This window comes from Nannospalax galili, unplaced genomic scaffold, assembly GCF_000622305.1.
Source record: "Nannospalax galili isolate Female #2095 unplaced genomic scaffold, S.galili_v1.0 scaffold315, whole genome shotgun sequence".
Lineage (NCBI taxonomy): Eukaryota > Metazoa > Chordata > Mammalia > Rodentia > Spalacidae > Nannospalax > Nannospalax galili.
This window is the reverse complement of record NW_008336851.1, coordinates 916173-924132: the sequence shown is the minus strand read 5'-3', so window position 1 is coordinate 924132 and position 7960 is coordinate 916173.

Below are 7960 nucleotides of genomic sequence, written 5' to 3'. Positions count from 1 at the left end.
TATTAACCCCGGGGGGGGGGGGGATTTGTTTTCTCTCAACTGAAAGCTCTGAGTGGCATGTCACATATGTCTTTTATTAATAAAAAATGAGAAAATTGAATCATTATTATAGCATAATTGAAGTTCATTTGCTAGGCTAACTCCTTCAAAGCCGGGGTGCTGGGATGGGACAGGGGAGGTAACAAAAGGGAACGCGGTATGACTTGCTTGGGAACCACTTATGTAGGAGGTGCCTCACACCTCAGGAGCAAGCTGCAAAGGGCACAGTGCCTTCGGAGAATCAGAGCAAGGGCAGCATGGACCTCTCAGTGCTTCCAGGCTGTTCTACAGTCCTGGCGCCAGCTCCAGGGGCCAGGTGACCTTAAAGTGAGTCCCTACTGTCCTGGAAGCTCCTTTGTTTTTTTCTTTTCAGGAAATCAGAGCTCATATTGCTGTGCTGTTTGGCTCACATGGTAGTTCTGGGAGTCAAATGACATCTACTCTGGATTTTTTTTTTCCTTCCTCCACAGCCACCTACCCAGGTATGTTATGTGACAGACACTGTGCTAAGTGTTGAGATTACAAGAAGGAATAAAATTAAAACCTTGCATTCAAGTGGGGGGCACTCAGAGAAATCTGGAATGGTAGTACAATGTACACTAGGGAACCCTAGATGCCCACTGTGCTTCAGCGAGCCAGAGGAAAGCTTATGACCACTCTCATATTATGTGTGATAGGAGAGGGTCTTGCCCTTGTAAAAGGTGAGCAGAAAAATTGATGTAGCCTACCTCACTTTCCAGTGTGGATATGGGATAATGTGACCCTGTAGCAGACCTTGTAGTGACTTGTAGTGCCAAAGTAGATCCTGATACTCTGTTCGAGTAAAATTATTGCTGCATGTATTCTATGGCCATGACTTCCCAGAAGGCTATAAAGGCAGGCTGGGGTCAAGGAGACTTTGGCCAGGCTGCTTTGTTCCATGTCACAGCAGCATCCACCTGCCTCCTTGAACCTTGTATAATGCTAAGATAGGGCCCACATACCCGAGAGGGGACCAGAATAAATGTCAGATTGTTTCAGTCCTTTAAGGTAAGAACAGAGTTTTGGTTAAAACAAGACACCTATACTTTGGCGACATGCCATCCTTCTGCTTATGACATTTTCTCTAATTCTCTTCTTCGATGCCTCCTTTGATATTAGGCAAGGTTATTTTTAGGCTTGCCAACATGTCTCAGCCCTAGAGTACCTGGGCCAGAACTTCAAAGGAATGTTCTCATGCTATTGGAAGCCAGTGAATGGTGACAGGATCAGAGGAAGGACCTCTCCAGAGAAAGATGGCTCACAGGAGGCCAGCGTGCTCAGCTGTATCAGCCAGCTAAAGACTGACCTTCCAGTATTCTTTGGTTAGAAAGTTTGGATAATTTCTGTTTCTTTTTCATGGAGAAGGCATTTTGTTTATACTACCTATAAGAAGCTAGAACCAAGACTCAACAGAGGGAAACCTCCTCCTCCAACACATGGGAGAAATGCCAGCTAAATAGGTTGTGGTCTTCATGGCTTCCTGTTCCATACACACTGGGTCCTATTTATTGGTGTGGCTGCCAGCATGGCCAGGAATGCCTGAACCAGCCAGAGTCTTTTACTATTTCCTGGTGGGACTAGGGAGAAATGTTATCCCTTACCTCCAAGCCTCTAATGAATTCAGATTCAAGCCATACAGACCTAGGAATCAATAGTTTTAATCATTTCAAAAACTAGCCCCACTCTGGGTAAAATTACAATGCACAAGAAGCTCAATGGAGCTTAAAGGCCACAACCTCATTATCATTTCATTAGACTCACATTTCAACAAGATAGAAAGAAATGTTCTCACATACCACCAGCTCCACCAGCCCCCTTCCCTTCCCTGGCTTTGTAGAATAACTCTGGAGGACAGCGATGGTTTACAACAGCTGTCAGCCACCAGAGTCACTGGCCCATTCCCAGCATGCACTCTGCCTGAAGAGGAAGTTCACTTCAGTCACTGGAGACCTCAGCGCAAATCAGCACAAATGCCTTCCAAATCAAGTTTGCAATCCTGAGAAGTTTAGTAAAAACAAGCCTGCTGTCAAGGTTTGGCTTCTCACAGCTGCAGGGGTTAAGTCATCAACACAATATAAACCCAGGCCAGCAGAACCCTGTCCTGCCCCAAGTCCCAGACACCCTCTGGGAAGCCAAGGGTTTGAAAATGTCTTAAACTTTTCCAGTTTGTTTATTTTCCAATGTTTAATGATATTGTCCATGCAAGGCACAGACCCTGGCTCCTGCTAACAATTAGAGAAGTTTTCTAATTTAGGAGAGAATATGATTTAAAAAGAAGAGAATGAGAATTTGCACAGGAAGCAAAGTAAAGGATTCACACTGAGGGCATACAGGCAGGGACACCAAGTGAAGATACCCTGCCTGTGTGGTGAATGTGCAGAGGGAAACTGTTGGGTGTGGTCCAGCCAACCAGGGGCTAACTTCAGAGGATGCTGGCAGATATTTGCCAGACCACACCACACTGCCACTATTACCATCAGTTTCATGACTGGGGCTTGTATTGGTGGCCCAGTGGCCCCCAGACTTCAACATCCCATAAAGTTCAGATGTGGTCCCATCAGTGAAGTGGCCAGATCACACTATGTTTGCTCTTGTCTGTCATAGACTTGCTGTGTGACAGGGGGAGCTCCCTCGGAGTGCCCCCACACATGCTCATGAACAGCCATCATCAAGAGTAGATGCTGTCTTACCAAAGACTCCTCTCCCTACCCCATCCTGTTCTTGGATGCCACATTACTCACAGTCACTCCAGGATGGGTCTCAGTGCTGGTGTGTACAATAACAATGCTGCTGCACATGGGGATCCCCCAAACAGCAGCTGCTGGCCTGGTACTCACAGCACACTGGAGCCCCTATATGTCCTGATATGTCTCACCTCTACTGTCACCGTGTTACCTGGACACCCATAGAAGCAGTCTCTCTGAGTCTCATAGGGAAGTAGGATTGGGGATAATGCTCTATTTCTCTCTCTTTTTCCTCCTCTACTTCTAAAAGAAGCACTTCTCCAATGCTAGCTGACACATCTGACATGTGGTTGAGGCTGAGGGTAGGCTCTTTCTTCTACATCCTCATTTCTGGTGCTTCTCAATCTTGGCTGCCTGGTGGAATCACAGAGATTTTTTAAAAATTTTGCTGCCTGGTGTGGCGGCACAGTCCTTTCATTCCAACACTCAGGAGGCAGAGGCAGGCCAATTGCTCTGAGATCAAGGCCAGGCTGAGATGGTGTACACAGAGTTGCAGGCCAGCTGGGGTTACATAGTGAGACCCTGTCTTAAATAAACAACAACAAAATCTTCTTGTCTGAACCACATACCAAACCAACATCAAGATCCGGAATATTTCAGCTTTCCTGGGAAATTCCTACATGTAGCCCAGGTTGAGCATTCCTGCCACAGAGATGGGAAAGGAAAGGGGGTGGGGGCAAAGAAGAAAGGAGACAAGGAAAAGATGGTGGGAAGGAAAACAAAGCCAAACTCGCGAGCCTTTTCCTAAAAGGAAAGGGACTGATGCAGGTTAGACCCTGTGCCACACCTGGGCACACACCCAACCTGCCAGTGACTCGAGCTGCTGTTGTCAGTATCTTTCAGTTGAATCATGTTGAGAGAGTGGAAGGTGGCAAGTGGAAGGAAGTGAGTGCAGGAAGACTCACTGCTAGTGACTTTCCAGTTCAGGCTTGGTGGCACCCAGATACCTGAAGGGAGGAGGCTTGGCAGGGCAGAGAGAGATGGAATTCTGTAATTGTCAGGACTTTGGGACCTCCTCTGATCTAGCTCTGTGTAAGTCTCCAAAGGTATCAGGCAGATGGCCATCTTTTCTAAACACAGGTGTGACCAGGAACTGGCCTATGTTAGCTAGGTGACCAGAGAGTTTATTTATTCACCCACTCTTCATTCGTCTAGCCATCTACTCATTCACACACCGAAGCATGTCAGAGCAGTGTGAGGGAACTCAGATACCAAATGCAGATTTGTTTTGGGCTCAGGAATGATGGGTCTAAGGGTATTTTCTTATGGAGGCATAAGAAAATACAAGGAAGGACTAGGAGAGATGGCTCAGTGGTTAAGAGCACTGGCTGCTCTCGCAGTGGACCCGGGTTTGAGTCCCAGCACCCACATGGCAGCTAACAACCCTCTGTAACTCCAGTTCCAGAGGATCTGGTGTCTTCTTCTGACCACTGCACGTATTTCATTACATGGGTGCACTTACATACATGCAGGCAATACATTAATACACACAAATTTAAAAATTAAAAAATAATAATTTTAAAAATACAAGGAGAGCCATTTTACTGCAGCCATTCTAATGCAGCCCACTTACCAACTACAAGGGGGCTTCACCAGATTCCTGTTTCAAGGAAAAACAGAAGTTGGAAAGGTCTCGTTTATAAATGAAGACAGACACCAGCAGGGTCATTGTTCCTTGCCTAGAGTCTCACAGATTCCACTTTACAAATTTGACTGACTAGATATATAGATATTCCTCCATCTTGTATGCTGAAGCAAAGCCCCTGTTTAATCAGAAGACCTGGCTCCCTCAGCTTTGTTTTCTGAAGAAAGCCCTTGCTAGGATTCTCTCTCAGTACATTGTACCCCAAATCTCTGGGGGCCCCTAGGCCTAATGTTGAAATGGGATTTACTGCCCTGGTATCTTCAGTGTTCATGTGGTTTTTTCAGTATTTTTAATATGACATGTAAACCCATCACCAAAAGTTTTCGAACTGTGACTAGGAACCAGAGAGTAACAGAAATATTAAGAACTGAAGGATTCATACCTTGCTTCTTGCTGGTGTTGGTACCAGATCTGCCTGAGAGCTTCCAGAACAGAGGGAAGCCATTGTCTTCAGGCATGGGCTTTGAACAGCTATTCATTTCCTCCCTCTCTTTACTACTTCTTCCTCTAAGTATGTTTGTGAATTTTACTGTGGGTCTCCCTCTCCTCTGAGAGAGTAATCTTGCACTGGGTTCATTGGCAAGAAGTGATAGATTCCCTTCCTGATATACAAGAATTCCACCCCTCACCTCATCTCTCTCTCTCTCTCTCTCTCTCTCTCTCTCTCTCTCTCTCTCTCTCTCTCTCTCTCTCTCTCATACTTAAATAGTGCTACAGAATTCTGCAATCTTTGTAGCTCTACAAACTTCTGAAGCTTTATATCATTGCATCATGGCAAAATAACTGTTTGTATAGAGCCCTGTGTACCAGGTACTACTCAACATCACAGAAAGAAGAGTGGAATTCAGGAGAGCTTCATAAGGGTCACATTTGCCTTAGCTTTGAAAGAAGGATAGAGCTGGGAGTGGTGGCACGCCTATTTAATCCCAACACTCAGGAGGCAGATGCAGGTGGATCTCTGGAGATCGAGACCAGCCTGGTCTACATAGTGAGTTCCAGTTGGACTGGGGCTACAGTAGACCCTGTCAAGAAAGAAGGATAGAAATGCAGCAGGCAGGGGACAGGAGAGTGGCTCTTCAGGCCACAGGATGCTAAGGCAGTAAGCTGTAGAGTTGGGAAAACAGAAGGCATGCCTGAACAAGTCCCTTCAGGATGGCTAAAGGCAGGGTTTCACGAGTGGGTAAGGGGCAGAGCCAAAGGTGGGAGGGGAGTTTGGGACCAGGCTGGATGAGGCTTTGAGTGTCAACCTGAGGCTCCTAGGATTCCATTGGAATGCTGAGAAACGGAGGAGAGCTGCCCAAAGGTCACCATAGGAAAAGAGACTGACTGGGTCAGGATACCAGGGAAGAGGTGACACCAATACACAGGCTGGTGAGGACTCCTGCTGGGAAGTTGGTGGACCAGGAGAGCATGAGTCCTAGGGCAGGAGTACTGACCTCTTTTTCAAATCACTGTGCAAAAACCCTGAGCTGGTGATCTAATGGGTGACAAGTGAGCTCATCCCCAGCAGTTGTTTGGGGAAGTGAAAGAGGAAACTGACCTCAAAATAAGGATGCCTGACTCACTGTCTTTCAGTGACCTCGGCATGAACATTTTCTGAACCTGCTGCCAGCCACCTCCTCCACCACTTCCACGCCTTAGCTCACAGGAATGCAGACACCAGGAGAGAGCCCCATGCTCGAAACACCTACCAAGCTTCAAGAGCCAAGGCAGACTCACACCCATTTCCCTGCTCCATTGGAGGACCTTCAGCAAATCACATTTTTCCTAGGCCTTGGTTTTCAAATCTATAAGATGGTAATCACAACCGTCGCCACCAATTTGTGGGACTTTTACAAGGTCAAATAGCCTAATAAACCTGAACACGCTTGCAGCTCTTTGGAAGCAGGTGCTACAAAAATGTTGTTGTGTAATTGACATCATCACTATTGCTCCCACTACTGTAGACTTGCATATCTGAGAGGTCAAATGCTGTTTATGGTATTCTTTCATAAGTAATTCCCAAACAGCTTCTCTTGTTTAGACATGGGCCAGTCACCAGAAGGCTCTGCAGATACTGCCTACCTGAAACAGGCCTGAGTCAGATCCTAGGAAATATCAGGAGAGGGAGCAAACAAGGAGGTGATTCAACCCTGCTTAGCTGGGAAGGTGCCAGTATATGCCAGGCAGAGAAAAGCATGTGTCTCAGGGTGGGACTTTCTGGGTACAGGGGAATGGTGATCACTCATCCCTTCAATTCCTCCAAACCCTGGGCTGCATCTACCCGACCACACCTCCTTCCCATTTGCCTCCTTCTGATCCTACTGCCTAGAAATCTTTCAGTGTCTTCAAATGGGATTTGACGAACCATGGGATTTGTGAACATCACCAAGCTGCTCTTCTTCTGCTCACCTAGGAAGTGGGTCCAATAGTCTGGATCTGCCTGCCATACAGGGATGAGAGAGAGGAAGATCCCAAGGACTGAGAAGGTTTAGTCGCCATAAGGTGGTGCACCAAAGTATAGGGTTGGTTGAGGCCTGACTGTCTTGACATGATGTCCTGCCTGGGAGTGGGCAGTGGTGGCTAGAGGGCATTCTACTGTAACCATGAGAAAAGATTTGGGGGAAATCCCAGAAAGCTGACCCCAAAACTTGAAAACTGGACAAAAAGTATCCCTTGATGCTAAGATACAAAATTTACTGCCCCACAAACAAAAACAAAAACAAATCAGGGGACTAGAATAGTGCTTAGCAGTTACGCTCTTCCCAAGTGTCATTGAACTTTCTGGATAGAGGCAGAGGCCAGCTGCAACAATGGCTCCCAGGTACATGCCTGGAAGAAGAGGGTAGTCTCCCTCTAATCTTAGTGAAATTAGAGCTGAGCTGCCAAGGAGCTCCATGCTCCCTTGCTGGGGTAGGGGGGCTGGCCTGAATGGAGAAAGACAGGAGGCCAGAGGCCATCATACAGCAGGGACAGCACCAGGTCACAAGAGGCCCTGAAGACTAAGTTGGGCTAGTATGCCCTGCTCACATCGAGGTGGGAGAGGAAATGGGTGAGAACTCGCCAAGGCAAGAATGCTAGGAACTGCCCTAGTCATAATTTTTCGGGAGCACTAGGACTGGGTAGACAGATTGGTGAACCTCAAGGCCCCTGAAATCAAGACGGGCTGTCTACAGGCAGAGTCTTGTATCTTCAGGGATTCCTTCCCAGGCCTAAACCTAGTGATTTTTTTTTTTCTAATTTCATTTTTATTTCAGTCTTTTATTTCACTTGACCCTCACACTCCTCAAACCGGGCCCCGATCACACTCCCAGACGCTGGCAGGCTGACTCTGTCTACCTCTGCATGTTAGGGAATGACCATAACCACAGAATCAGGCACTAGACTCCTGGGTTCAACCCCAGTGTGCTCATCCCTAGCTGTCCACGTACTGTTGGGCAGGGGCTCCGGCTGCCCACCTGTCTTTGTGAATCACAGTGGAATCCATGTTACAGCCTCTTTGAAGAAATAAACATATTTCTTTTTTTTTTTT